This window comes from Tursiops truncatus, chromosome 16, assembly GCF_011762595.2.
Source record: "Tursiops truncatus isolate mTurTru1 chromosome 16, mTurTru1.mat.Y, whole genome shotgun sequence".
Taxonomy (NCBI): Eukaryota; Metazoa; Chordata; class Mammalia; order Artiodactyla; family Delphinidae; genus Tursiops; species Tursiops truncatus.
Genome location: NC_047049.1, coordinates 19216717 through 19231891, shown reverse-complemented (window position 1 = coordinate 19231891; position 15175 = coordinate 19216717). Strand labels below are relative to the sequence as shown.

Sequence of the window (15175 nt, the reverse complement as noted above, 5' to 3'; positions counted from 1 at the left end):
ATCTCCCAGGGCAGGAAATCAATAAATTATTCCTAAAGCTGTAAAAATCGAGAGGAAACCGTATGAGATGTTATTTAGATACATGAAAGTGAATGTTCCAAAGAATCAGTTTCAAGAGTTGAAAGTGGTCACCGTTGGAGATGGATCAGGGATGCAGCTGTTCATGATGAACTCTGTAGGGATCTCTGACGCTCCATATTATACTCGTATGTGACTTTTTTTCAAAAAAAAACACCAAAATCAAATAAAATCCAAAGACAAGCAGCTCATGCAGCTCAATATCAAGAAACAAACAACCCAATCCAAAACTGGGCAGAAGACCTAAATAGACATTTCTCCAAACAAGATATACAGATTGCCAACAAACACATGAAAGGATGCTCAACATCATTAATCATTAGAGAAATGCAAATCAAAACTGCAGTGAGGAATCACCTCACACCAGTCAGAATGGCCATCATCAAAAAATCTACAAACAATAAATGCTGGAGGGAACCCTCTTGCACTGTTGGTGGGAATGTAAATTGATAGAGCCACTATGGAGAACAGTATGGAGGTTCCTTAAAAAACTAAAAATAGAACTACCATATAACCCAGCAACCCACTTCTGGGCATATACCCAGAGAAAACCATAATTCAGAAAGACACATGCACCCCAATGTTCATTGCAGCACTATTTACAATAGCGAGGACATGGAAGCAACCTAAGTGTCCATCAACAGATGAATGGATAAAGAAGATGTGGCACATATATGCAATGGAATATTACTCAGCCATAAAAAGAAATGAAATTGAGTTATTTGTAGTGAGGTGGATGGACCTAGAGTCTGTCATACAGAGTGAAGTAAGTTAGAAAGAGAAAAACAAATACCATATGCTAACATATATATATGGAATCTTAAAAAAAAATGGTTATGAAGAACCTAGGGGCAGGATGGGAATAAAGACACAGACCTTCTAGAGCATGGACTTGAGGACATGGGGAGGGGGAAGGGTAAGCTGGGACAAAGTGAGAGAGTGGCATGGACATATATACACCACCAAATGTAAAATAGATGCTAGTGGGAACCAACCGCATAGCACAGGGAGATCAGCTCGGTGCTTTGTGACCACTTAGAGGGGTGGGATAGGGAGGGTGGGAGGGAGATGCAAGAGGGAGGGGATATGGGGATAGATGTATATGTATAGCTGATTCACTTTGTTATAAAGCAGAAACTAACACACCATTGTAAAGCAATTATACTCCAATAAAGATGTTAAACAAATAAAATAAAATAAAATCCAAAGCAAAAGCATGAAGGACAATTCTGGACCCAGATGGGGTGGGATGGAGATGAATGGGCTGCCATCAAAAGAATGGGGGCCTGGGAGACAAGGATTCATTGGTCAGTCAGAGAAAAGCTGAGAGGGCCTGAACTAAGGCTGTAGCTTTGGAGGAGGGTAATAGAATGGTTGCTTCACTTGAAACTGGTGAGGTTAGGAGAAGGTAGGAGGGTTTAAAAAAAGAACTGCAGGAAAACAAGAAAAAGTGTGGTTATTCCACAGGCAAGGTCATGCTCCTCTGAGATCTTTAGCCCCTTGTTGGGGCTAATGACTTAATGGGCCCTTTGGTTACACAAATGTAAAATAAAGGTGTGGTCTCTCCACCCAATGAGGATGTTTCCACCAAGAAGCCGGTGTGTCATTGAACAATGTGAATCGTTGGACCCAACCATCCCTGCGGGGGTTAGGCCCACGCATTGGACACCTCTGATATTGTGGCCTGAGAGGCTCCAGGGCGTGAATGTGGCAACTGTCTGCTCTGCAGGTAGATATCAAAGGTCTCAGACAGTGTATGCTCTTCCAGACTCCTGAAGATCAAACACCCACAGACCCAGAAGGAATCCCAGACCTGGGTCAGGGCTGGAGAGACAGCCCCCCTGCTCCCAAAGGAACTGCGCAAGCCCAGAGTTTGGGCCCGGAGAGGCCAAGGCCTCCAGACCTGCCTGTTCCCTCCTCCAGAATCACACTGCTTCCCCCAGGTAAGCATTTTCTGATGAGCTCACCAGCTCACACCTTGCCCTTCCATAACTAGCTTCTTATGTTCTCACCTCCAGAGATTTAGTCTATAAAGGACACCTCCGCCCCTGTCTGAGAGATGCGTGGCCCAGTGCGGAGAAGCCCAGCCCTTAGCATCCCAGGCCTGGGCTTGAATCTCAGGTTTTCCACATGCTAGTTGCATGGACTCTTGGAGGCTCACTTTCCTCGTCGGGAACATTAGGATTGAAATGCTCACTTCCTAAAGCTGTGAGGCTTTAAGGGTGCTAACATGGGCCAAGTGTTGGTCCCCTTGGAGCTGGGCTGAAAGAATGACTAAGACCGAGGGGCTGGAGTGGGGTCGGGGGAGATGAGTGGTCGTAGCCCTCTCAGGGGAACTGCAGGAGCTCAGGCAGCAAGTTGGGCTGCCCTCCCTCAGAGACCCCTCTGGACCAGGTGATGCTCATGTCACTCTCACAAAGGCCCTGAGCCCTTCTGGCTGCAGTTTCTCCCACAAATTATCTGCACAATGGAGAAGGGGCTGGTGCTGGTCCAAACCTCCATGGGATACTGGCTCAGGGCAGCTGCCCCTGAAGTTCTCCAGGAAACAGTAAGTTGTCCTCTGGGCCTGGTTCAGATGGAAAAACAGGTCCGTTTGCTGTTCTGCTTCAGATTAGGCTTTGATTTCTCTCTCTCTCTCTCTCTCCCTCCCCACTCCCAATGCCTCCCCCTATGCTTGTCCTACAGCTTCTTTGGATGCCCCGTGTCTGTAACCATGCCACTGGGGTCTCCAGCCAAGGTACATCAAGCACATGTGGTCCCCAACTGCGATTCTGACTCTTCCTCTGACCCCATGGATCTCACCCTTTCCCAGCCTTCATTTTCTTCCATCTTCACAACAAGCCTGGGACAGACTCTGGGAGGGACAATCCTCTCCAGTTTAGAGATGAACAGACTGACCAGAGAACCAGAGTGACTCACTGTTCTCGCCTGCCTGGGTCTAATCATCTCCACCCAGCCCACTGCCCCCTTTAGAGTTACCTACCTAAAACCAGATGGGCCTTGTAATTTCCCCCACTCAGACATTTCTCGCCATTTCCTAGGGCCCAGCAAGTGAAGAGGCCTGGGTTGACCTGCCCTGTGTCATTGCTCCCATGTCCCTCCATCCACCCTACACTGCATCGATCACCTGCCGTTTTTACTGTATGTTTTCCCACCTCCGTGACTTCACTCCTGCTGTATCCTCTGCCTGGTATTCTTGCCCCTCCTTCTCTGAATGTCAAAGCTGAATTAATCTACTAAAGTCCAGCTCAAATGCCACCACCTCCCTTGGGACCCCCTCCGCCATTCCCCAGGAGACGTTCATTGCTTCTTTCTCTGCACTTGCTAAGCTTCTGCTCTTAGCTCCCTGGGTCTGTCCATTTCATTCTGCCTAGAGCTGCCGGTGGTTTGCACAAATTAGTCTCTCCCAAGGTCTGTGAGCAACTTGAGAGCCAGAACCCCAACACGTAGTCACTTTGCTCTAGGACCTTGGGAAGTAACTTGGTCTATAAAACAGGAATAACACCAGCTTTTCCTGGTTGCGGGGAGGATTAAGCAAATCGCCCCACTTAGTGCCTCCAGTACCCATTTGGAGCACGGTGGGGAATGATGGCTGTGAACCAAGTCAGTTACAGCCAGGTGTGGCTGGACCTCCCAAGCCCAGGAAACATGGTGCTCTTTGTGCACTACCTTCCTCCCAGAATGTGTAAACCTACCTGGGGAAGTGAGACAGTTGTGGTTCTTAAAGGCAGCTACATACTAGAACCACCAGTGATCTGTTGCATCAGAATCCTCTGGGGAGCTTGCTGAAAATGCAGAGTACTAGGCCTTACCCCAGACCTTCTGAATCACCCCCTGTGATTTTAACAAGCTTCCCACGGGATTCTGATGCAGCAGCTCTGGTCACACTCGGTCATAGTAAAGTTGGAGGCCAGCTCCGGTGGGGACATGACGTCCATACCTCCCTCTTTGCTTAGGTGATGGTAGAGGTGGATCTGGGGGCTAATGATGCCAACAGCCAGTGCCACTCCCACTCCCCAACCAGCTTTTCTTTGAGCCCCGGCGCATAGCTGGATATGGGGCTGATCTGCAGCCAGACTTGGTTACCGGATTCACCTCTGTCTCCCAGCTATCGGCAAAGTACCTGGCCCAGGCTGGGCGCTCAGCAAATATTTGTTGAGCCAACTGAACTCCCCTAGGGCCACCTCCGGCAGGAGACTGAGGACCCAGACTGCTGGGCTAGACCTCAGCCCCTGTCCTTACTGACCCTCGATGTCTCTGCGCAGAGCCAATGGGGGCTGCCAGACTGGTGCCTTGGGGAGGGTGTGTATGGTGAGGCAGTGGGCAGAGGGGGAAGCTTTGGTCCTCAGGCCAGGGAGCCATTCCCCAGGGAAGGGAAGCTGGAGGCAAGAGTACCTGTCTGCTCTCCTCCCCACTTAGAAATAGAGGCAGATACCAGTCAGCAAGAATTTACTGAGCTGAGACCATATGCTCTGACTTAGAGCTCACCCAGGGCCTCTTAACCCAACTGCACAGTAGAATATCTGAGGATGTTTGAAAAACACCCAGGCTCGGGCCCACCTCAGACCAAAAGAATCAGAGCCTCTGGCATGATGCCCAATCATTGATATTTCTATAAAGCAACCCAGGTAATTCTGTTGTGTGGCTATAAATGAAAACTTGCTGGACTGGCCCCTCCTTTCCTCTCTTTTCTCCTCCTAATGCTTGCAGCCTCACATTACCCAAACCTTTATAATAATGACTGCAAATCATAATTAGTGAGCCCTTCCTATGTGCCCAGCTCCACACTAGTTACTGTAGGTACAGCAGGGAATAGGCTAGACTTGGATCCTCCCCTCACAGGGCCCACAGGCCAGTAGAGAAGACGAACTAGCAATAATTCCTAATCATGATAACACAGGGTGTTCTAGGGGTGCTCCAGAACCCACCTCAGCTGCTGAGGGTTGGCAGGGGTGAGGGGAGGCTTTCTGGAGGGGGTGGAGCCTTTGCGGAGGTCTGATGGACAGGTAGGACAGGTTGGGTTTAGCCAGGGGGGCAGGCAGGTGGAGACAAGTGAGGCAGGCACGTGCAAATCCCCAAAGCAAGAAAGAGCTTGGTTCGTGGAAGGAGTGAAGGAAGTTCAGGTCCACTGCACTGTGGTTGGAGGGATTCCCATGGAGGGGGAAGGCGGACAGGGATAGATCACAAAGAAGTTTGTAGACCATGTTAAGGAAGCCAATTTTGATCCTAAAAATAGTGAGACGCCAGCGATGGGTTTGTAAGAGGGGAAAGTAGAGGTTGACGTGGACAGATGGGTGTTTCACCTGCTGCTGGGTACAGAATGGATTGGAGAGAGGGAGCGTGGAGGCGGGGAGACCAGTCAGGAGGTGATGTAACCATCTGGGTGGGGGATGATGGATGCCTAGACTCAGGTAGTGGTAGCAGTGGAAGTAGGTGGGTGAATTCAAGAGCTACAGAGGAAGTGGCATTAACAGGGCTTAGTGATTTACAGGAAAAGGGAAGAGTGAGGGTGTCCAGGACACCACTTGAGTTTCTAGTTTGCAAAGCCAGGTGGATGGGGTGCCATGTGCTGAGCCGTGGTGCCCGGTAGAGGAACAGGTAGAGGAACAGGTAGAGGAACAGGTTGGAAAGGGAGATGAGGGGTCTGGTTTGAGGCCTGTTGGGTTTGAGGATCAAAACTGCTCTGGCTATAGCTGTTCCCCTCTGACAGGTACGGAAAAGTAGCCATGTAGTCATGGAGGAATGGGAATGAGATGTCCAGGGACCACCTTCTAGGTTTACGACTCCCCGTGTGCCATTGGAGAAGCCCCTGACCGTCTCGGGGGCCCTTTGGGCCTTCCACGTCCTGTACCACTTGGGCCTTAGAGCCCTGTCCCCACCGGCCATGCTCCTGGGACTAGGCCTCACCATCTCTCAGGGGAGAAGGGCTGTTGTTCTTGGTCTTCCCATCCAGGATGTTAACCAGGAAGGGGGCCTGTGCCCCAGGGAGCCAGTGAAGTGCAAACAACTCAGAGTTGGCAGAGTGCTCTTCTCTTCCTGCACAGCCTCCCGCCGGGAGGTAAAGCTCCAGTAGGTCCCCAGGCCACCTCGCCTCAGACCCAGGAGGCCCAGAGCAGAGGTCCCGGCGCAGGGGCTGCAAAGAGAGCCAGGCCCAGCCAAATTCCGCTGCTGCTCCTTCAAACACCTGGGCCCTCTCTCCTCCTCGTCTCACTCTCCCGCATGCCCCAGAGCTAGGATTGCCAGATTTAGGGGGGAAAAGGGATACCCATTTAATTTAAATTTCAGATAAACATGAAATACTTTTTTTTTTTTTTTTTTTTTTTTTTTGCGGTACGCGGGCCTCTCACTGTCATGGCCTCTCCCGTTGCGGAGCACAGGCTCCGGACACGCAGGCTCAGCGGCCATGGCTCACGGGCCCAGCCGCTCCGCGGCATGTGGAATCTTCCCGGACTGGGGCACGAACCCACGTCCCCTGCATTGGCAGGCGGACTCTCAACCACTGCGCCACCAGGGAAGCCCTGAAATACTTTTTTAATATAAACAAGTCCTAGGTAATATTTGGGACTTAGTTATACTAAGAAATAAATTTGGCACATATCTGAAATCCAAATTTAACTGGACATCCTGTACTTTATCTGGCAGTCCTACCCAAAGAAGCCCCAGGAGCCAGCCAACAATCAAAGGAGAAGCAAGGGATGGTTCTCCAGCCCCTCTCCCCACCCTGCTCCACTTGCTCCAGCCAAAGGCTGCTGAGAATTGGTCATTCCCCAAATCCATGGCAATCAGCAGCCTCCACCAGATGTTAGGGCTGGCTTTGGAGTCAGGGTATCTTTGGAAAGGTGTCACATCTAATTAACCTAATAAGTAGGTTGTAAGCTCAGACCGGAACAGGCGGAGGAATCACCCTGACAGATGGGAAGGAGAGGGTCACACCTGCTGCAGGCACCTGCCAAGAAGCCGCCGGTGTGTCCTGCGGAAGAACTAATAGGAGGCTTTGACTCCACATCAGATATGGGGCAAGAAGAAGTTAGACCAACATCATATTAACCACCATTTATGGAGCCCTTACTATGTGCCAAGCACTGAGCAAGCATGATCTCATTTAATTGTCACAACGACTCTAGCAGGCAAAGGCTATTATTATCCCCATTTAAGAGATGATGAAACTGAGGCCACAAGAGGCTGAGCAACTTGCCCAAGGTCACACAGCTGGAAAGGTGTAGAGATAGGGATAGAGACTGCAGCCATTTGGACTTTGGAGTCTGTGTTTTTAGCCACTGACTCCTTGGTTCCTTCTCCCACCTCTTCTCCCCACCCCCAATCATTTCCAAAACATTTGTGAATGACATAAATATAGTGAGGTGGATGGAAACTCCATTTATTCATTCCACCAACTTTTGAATCATCATCTGTGTTGAAGACATGTGGTAGTCTGGCGGGAGAGATAGGTATCAATAAATTATTGTTAAAGAAATGAAACAAAAATGTTCAATGAAATAGCATAAGTGTAATAACACAGTGTTGCTGTCAAGAGAAGCAATAGAACATGGTGGTCAAAAGCCTGGACCCTGAAGCCCAGGCTTGCACACAAAGTCTCCCTCTACTAAATGTGTGACTCTGGGTAGGTTAATTTACTTCTCTGCACCTCAATTTCCCTGTCTGAAAAATGGGAGTAATATTACCCACCTCACCACGTTGTAAGGATTAAATGAATTAACACTTGAAAAACACTAGGATAGTGCCTGGCACAGAGTGAGCGCTTTATTCAGCAAGTAGTTTCTGAATGACTGCAATGTGCCAAACACTGGTTTCAGCTATTGGGACACATTAGTGAACAAAATAGGTAAAAATACCTGCCTTTGTAAAGTTTGTATTGTTGCTTACCTTCCAATGATAGCTATTATTATTTTTACATGAACTATTATCACATAAATACTATCAACAGTTAGCATTTTTTAATTATTATTTTAAATGATCTGGTATTACTTAATAAATCGTGCTCTGTTGATCTTGACAGGACACAAAGCAGAGAAATATTTAATCCTCTAAGTTGGCCCGAGGACATTTCCTGTGGTTTCAGAGGTGGGTGGATGACTTTATTTTAAACCCTCACTGGGACTGGGGATGGGACTTGAGGCTGTTGATAATCTACCAGCCTCAAGGCACATCAGTTGAAAAGCTGGGGAGCAACAGGGCCTGTAGGATCAGGGCTTGGGCGAGCCCAGCTGTCAACAGCCGGGTGGGCAGAGAAAACATGGGGATGGAGGGAGGGGGTGGTCTGCCTGCTGGGGCTGAGAGGGTGGGATCTGGTCTTTTTCTGAGAATCCTATGTACAACGCTGGTCTGAGGAAAAAGCCTGGCCCGGAGTAGGTGGCTAAAGTTCACTAAGGCTAAGGTGGTAAGTGAACTTGGCATTGGGAGAGGGGAGGAAATCAGCCACAGCTTTGGCAGCCCTGACTAACTGCTAAAAACAGGATTCCGGCCACAGGCTCAAGACACTCCAGGGCCCTACATAAGTCTAGGAACTCCCACTCCAACCTTGGCCTCCCCGCCCTGCCCCCAAGCCCTGGCACACACCTGTTCAGGAGAGAATGACTTTTGATTTGTCACCTGTCATGCTGCCAGCCTGCCCCGGAGGGTGGGGAGGGCCCCCGGAAGCCCTGTGGGAAAACTGAAGCTGTTGTGAAGATTAGAAGGGAGGGAGGGGGAGGCAGGTGTGCCTGGGAGAGCTCCGGGGATCAGGTGCCCTGTTCTCACGCTCTCATTATCTAGAGAGAGAAGGAGCCTCTGGCTGAGAGCAGGGATGTTAAGTGTCCAGCTGGGTGACCCCCCCCCCTCCCCCAGCCTGTGTGCAAGGTGTGGGGCTTGTGGCCCTGCAGGGTGTTTAACTCATAGTCAGTGAGGGCCCGGGAAGCCCCTGGGACTATTTTTGTTTGGAAACACACACTTTAAACTTCTGGTTAATAGAAAGTATCTTTGGCTCAAGGGGATAAGGGGGAATTCTAGCCCACTGGTAGCTGGTGCTGCACATGTATAAATACAGCAATGTGCCTGCACCCAGGAGGGCACGTCTGCTTTGCAGGCCTGTGCTCATCTCTGGGTGGACCTGTGTGTACATATCTGTGAGCCTGTGTAGATACGCGAGTATGGTTCGTATGTCGGGTCAGGGTGGGCAGGAAGGAGCTCTACAGAGTAAGTCAGAAAATGTCAATTTCCCTGTGTCTCCTCCCAGCTGAGCATCTCATGGAGTGAGCCCTTGGGTTCTGTCCCTTCTGCTCTGCAGGCCTCCCCTGACACAGAGCCCGTTAGTCCAGCTACGCTGCCTGATGCTGGTGACCCTGAGGGTGCTGGGTTCTCAGTGCAGTGTCCCAGAGCAGAGAGAGGAACTGGGACCCAGGAAGCCTCCATGGATTGGCATAGGGTCACAGGATGCACCCCACGACTGGCTAAGTAGTCCCTTAGCTCGGAGTCCACGCGCCATCACCCTGGCACTGCTGCCCCTGCTCCTGGCCACGCCCTCTCAACCAGGCTGCTCCAGGGATAGGAAGAGAAGCTCTGCCAGCCCACGGACCCACCCAACCAGCAGCCAGGCCAGGAAATAAATCAGTGTTCAGGGCTCCGCCCAGCCTCCTGGTCTCAGCCTGCTCTGTCCACTTCCTGTTGGAGGCAACCTTTAGGCTTCCTGACCTCATGGTGAGAAAACGCTATTTTCGGAGAAGCTTCCCAGCATGGATGTTAGCAGGGAGGGGGTTGAGGGTGGTAGCCATCCCTGAATCTGGCTAATTATCTGCCAGAGTCTCCAGAAACAAACAAAAAAATCCATGCCACCCACCCATTTCTGCTCAGACCACCTCTGTCTCCATCTTTCCCTCTCATTCCCGGGCTGGTTGTCCTATTGGAGAAATTCTAGTGCAAAGGCTCTCCAGTGGAACTTTCTGCAATGATGGAAATACTCTCTATCTGTGCTGTCCAATATGGTAGCCACCTGCCATATATGGCTATCGAGTACCTGAAATGTGGCTAGTGTGACTGAGGAATTGGGTTTTTCATTTCATTTCATTTCATTTTGGAAAGCACAGCTCTAGTAAACCAATTCCTACAGAAGGGACTAAAAGTGGGGTCACCATCCAAGATGCACGTTTGACACTATACCAATGCCAGAGTTCTTCCGTGTCCATCCCCATTGGAGTCTCACAGCAACTCTGCCAGGCCAGGGCAGGAACTACTAACCCCACTGGACAGAGGGCCAGACAACTTGCCCAAGGTGTCCCTAACAGCAGGCAGGGAGGTGGAGCTGGAGCCCAGGTCTTCTAGTTCTAGAAGTAGGGTTCTCTCCATCAGTAGCCTCTTCATAGCAGACCTTCAGTCAAGCACTGAGAGCCAAAAACAATGACCGATGCTAGAATTTCAGGCCCAGGTTTGACCTGTAGAGAAGAGGTTTTAAGGGTGGTATTGGAACTAAATTGCTCACTCTATTTGTAGATAAGGAGAGGGGAATATGGATATGTCTGGGGGCACTTGTATGCCAGACACTGTGGTAGGCTCCTTACAAATCTTTTTTTTTTTTTTTGCGGTACGTGAGCCTCTCACTGTTGTGGCCTCTCCCGTTGTGGAGCACAGGCTCCAGACGCGCAGGCTCAGCAGCCATGGGTCACGGGCCCAGCCACTCCACGGCATGTGGGATCTTCCCGGACCGGGGCACGAACCCGTGTCCCCTGCATTGGCAGGCGGACTCTCAACCACTGCACCACCAGGGAAGCCTGGCTCTTTACAAATCTTATCTCATTTACCTTCACAAAGTAAATTTTACATTTACCCCACTTTACAGATAGGGAGGCTCAGAGAGGTGACTTGAGTTGTCCAAGGCCATACAGCAAACAAGTGGTGGAGCTGGGCTTTGAACCAGGCACTTTGGCTCTGAAAACTTCTCTTCCACTACCACCTGGCTTGGGATGAAGGCCTGATTTAGAAGAAGCTGATTGTGTGAGTCAGACGGCACTCTGCACTGGGCCCCCACTACATGCAGATCTGTATTTGAGACTCTCCAGGGGCAAGAAGAACAAGGCCCCCTGGGGCCCAGCCCTGGAAGCCTACTGCCTTTGACCTGGAAACAGATACAAGTGAGCCAATTAATGGCCATGAACAAAGAAAAGGGACTGGAGTGGCCTGGGTGAGCCAGACTGGGACTGATCCACCTGGAAAATCTTCTCCAAGGAAGAGAAAAGCATGTTAGTGATTCACCTGCATTTGATGCTTTCATTCATTCAGCATCTCCACGGGCAGCTTCCTGACCAATTAGTTTCAAGTATGGGGTTTTTTTGTTTTCTTTTGTGTTTTTTTGCTGTACGCGGGCCTCTCACTGTTGTGGCCTCTCCCATTGAGGAGCACAGGCTACGGACGCGCAGGCTCAGCAGCCATGGCTCACGGGCCCAGCCACTCCGCGGCATGTGGGATCTTCCCGGACCGGGGCACGAACCCGTGTCCCCTGCATCGGCAGGTGGACTCTCAACCACTGCGCCACCAGGGAAGCCCTGTATTTTTTTTTTTAAGTAAGTTTGTTTTTTTCTTTTTTTTTAAATTAAGTTATTTATTTATTTTTGGTTGTGTTGGGTCTTTGTTGCTGCATGCGGGCTTTCTCTAGTTGCGGCGAGTGGGGGCTACTCTTCGTTGCGGTTGCGTGGGATTCTCGTTGTGGTGGCTTCTCTTGTTTCAGAGCACAGGCTCTAGGGTGCACGGGCTTCAGTAGTTGTGGCTCGTGGGCTCAGTAGTTGTGGCGCACGGGCTTAGTTGCTCTGTGGCATGTGGGATCTTCCCGGACCAGGGCTCGAACACCTGTCCCCTGCATTGGCAGGCAGATTCCCAACCATTGCGCCACCAGGGAAGTCCCGAGCCTTCTAGTTTTATCTTTCAAAGTTCCTCCCCGTTACGCCCACTCACTGCCTAACTGAACTGCACTCCAGCAAATACACCTGTGCCTCGGTGCCACTGCACAGTCTACTCCCTGCCCAGGATGCCCTTCCTCCAATCATCCATCTGCCCAATCCTCTGCCAGCTCTCTTCCTCCCCAGGGCTGTTCCCGACCCCCTCCCCCAGAGCTGGCTTCCTCTGCTTTTTCCCCAGTCGTTGATGCGTCACAGTGGCTCACCTGTGGAGGCAAGCAGGCTAAGGAGCTTGCAGGGCTTTCTCAGCAGCCCTGCGGGAAGACCGCTCAGGGACCTGGCCTTGATAATGACCGTGGGCCCCAGTGGTCAAACACAAAGGCTCTGGAGCCAGGCTCAGTGGTTCAAATCCCACATGCAACCTAAGTTTTCGGTACCTCCATTTTCTCACCTGTACAGTGGTGATAAAACAGTACTTAGCTCCTAAGTTTGTTGTGAGAGTTCAATGAGAAAATGACATGGAAGGCACTGTGTCTGATATGGAGTGAATGCTCCATTGTTATTGCTCTTACTGTTATTAATACGTGCTCCTCATAGGCCTGGCTGCAGATGTCTGAATCCCTTGGAACAAGGGAACCAAGGCTGACCCCGCTGTGACCTTCAGCCAACTCCTCCCTCCCTCCCACCCTCCCCCAGCCCCTAGAGCCCAGCTGGAGCCACAGTGCCGGGTGTCACAAGGTTCCCTGTTGCTGAACTCCCAGCCCCCAACCCTCAGTGCCTCCCTACCTGGACTCACCCCGCCACAGACCCCAGGCAGCCTGAGGGGTGTCAGCAGGAGACCACCGTCCTCCAGCAGCTGAGGCTCTGGGTGTCACAGAGAAGGAAGGGTCTGACACGTCCCCACGCCTGGCTGGGTGCTGCTCTTTCCTCTCTCCTGGGAGGTCTGGAAAGGGGGCCATTGAATAGAGCGAGGTCTGTGCCCCTTTCCCAAATCTGGCTGGAGCTCACAGGCCCTGAGACAAGTTTAGAGAGTGTCAGCCTCAGAGTATGGGGTGGGCCTGTCTAGTTAGCTAATCAGTCGTTTTTGTTGTCCATTCTTTTCTTCATTCCACAGAGACTTCCTGAGCACCTACTACGTACCAGATGCTGTTCTAGATACTGAGGATACAGACAGAGCAGGACTGATAAAAGTGGACCCCGAGAGAAGTGTGCCATGCCTGTGAGTGGGCAGCCACTTTGTGGCCTTGAGTTCTGGGGGCCCTGTTTGGTTCCCTCCCTCACATCTACCCATGCCTGGCACAGGGGCAGAACGTAATCTCGGGACTCCACACTCAGAATCCAGTCCTGGATGTGCCTCTTACTCACTGAATAGCAAGTTTGCTCAATGTTCCGAGCCTCAGTGTCCTCATCTGCAAAGTGGGAGTACAGTTAGGAGGGCCAAGTTAGCAACACCTGCCAAGGAGCGAGCACTGTGGCAGAAGCTTCTTAGTACGTAACTAACGGCCTTCGTCTGCCCCCTGCCATCATCGCCAGCAACTCCCACCTCCTTGGGCTGGAATCTTGCCCTCTTCCTTCTGACTTCCTGGGCCGGACGCAGCTTTGCTGACAATAGCCAAGTTCCCTTCTGGACCCTGGAGTATGCCGGAGACCTTTCCTGTGAGCCATTTGCCCCCTGATGCCGGGGTCACAGAGGTCTTCAAACCTGAGATCAGAGAAGGAAGAGGAGGAGGGTGACAGGGGCCATATATCAGGGGCCTGTCCTAGCTGTTAGCAGGGAATCCTTCCCAGCCAAGGACAGATGGGACCAGCCTCCCAGAGTCGGGATCGATTGGGCACCTGGGGTGGAAGCCGACACCAAGGGTGAGGAATTCATGTGACCCTGTCATCCCCTGTCAGGAGACTCCCACGCTCCTCTTCCTGCAGCCAGGAAATGAAGTGACAGGTCATTCTGATGGGCAATTGCTGACAGGCCCTTCTGTAACATTTATTTAGAACTGGCAGCCCTGTCTCCTTCCAAAAGGGGCTAAGGGACTGCTCTGACATTTGTGGGATGCCTACCGGCTAGCCAGGCCTTTCTGCATTCACACCATCATCAAATCCCCACGAGAACCTCCATTTCAGCAATGAGGTAACTGAAGCTCAGAGAGGTGAAGTAACTTGCTTATGTCACCCAGCTAGTCCAAGGCAGAGGAGCATAAGGAACCCAGTTCCTCTGACTGTTATTCTTTTAAATGCAGATATGACAGAACAACAACAACAAACCAAAACCATAACTCTATCAAAGGACAGAGAGAGCAATGTTCTTAACTTCCGGGAGCACCTTCTAAGAAGAGGATATACATATGAATTCATAATGCTTATAAATGAGTTCAACATTTCCTGAAGGGATATAGAAGAAACCATGAATAGCACAGACCTTCAGGAAGAGAAACTGGAGTGGGGGAAGGAGTAATGAGAGAATTTTGCTTCTCATTCTGTGTCTTCCCGTAGCATTGGAACTACTTTCCGTGCGCATTTAATCAGCAGAAACAAAGGGTCATCTGAGCGGTGAGAGTATGGATCGTTTTTCCTTTTCTTGTTGATTTTTTTCCTGAGATAAAGAAAGAAATATTTCTTTAAAAAAAAAAAAAAAGACTGGGCTTCCCTGGTGGCGCAGTGGTTGAGAGTCTGTCTGCCGATGCAGGGGACACAGGTTCGTGCCCCGGTCCGGGAAGATCCCACATGCAGTGGAGCAGCTGGGCCCGAGAGCCATGGCTGCTGAGCCTGCGCGTCCAGAGCCTATGCTCCACAACAGGAGAGGCCACAACAGTGAGAGGCCCGCGTACTGCAAAATAAATACACAAATAAATAAATAAAATAAAAAGACTTTGAGAAGCTGATGAAAACTGAACCTCAAGAAAATTTCACAAATACATTTATGCATACAGTTAAGAACTCTTTGTAGGGAAGATCAGAGGGAATAAATTATACTTAAAAGCCAGGCTGAACCAAGATTTTCATGACTGAAGGCAGGGTACAACTGTCTGATATCCATATTGAAGCTGCTGTCATCAATAATTAAAAATGGAAAAACTAAAACCTAGGCTAATGTGGTTTTTGGAACCAAACATTTCATTGTGCTTTGAGCTTCATGCCTTAAATGGAGCCTGGAACACAATAGATGCCCCCCCAAATCCATTGGTTAATAGATAATTGTCTGCTGTGCTCACTGGATCCTG

The 15175-nt window shown here is 50.5% G+C and overlaps 1 long non-coding RNA gene across 1 annotated transcript; it reads right to left on the bottom strand.

Annotated features, from left to right (window-relative positions):
* Positions 1-10974: 10974 nt before the first annotated feature.
* Positions 10975-13665, bottom strand: LOC141276736 (uncharacterized). Its single transcript, XR_012326725.1, has 3 exons — positions 12754-13665; positions 12224-12408; positions 10975-11917 (listed from the first exon to the last, which is right to left on the bottom strand). It is a non-coding gene; the product is annotated as an uncharacterized lncRNA (long non-coding RNA).
* Between the last annotated feature and the right edge of the window lie 1510 nt (positions 13666-15175).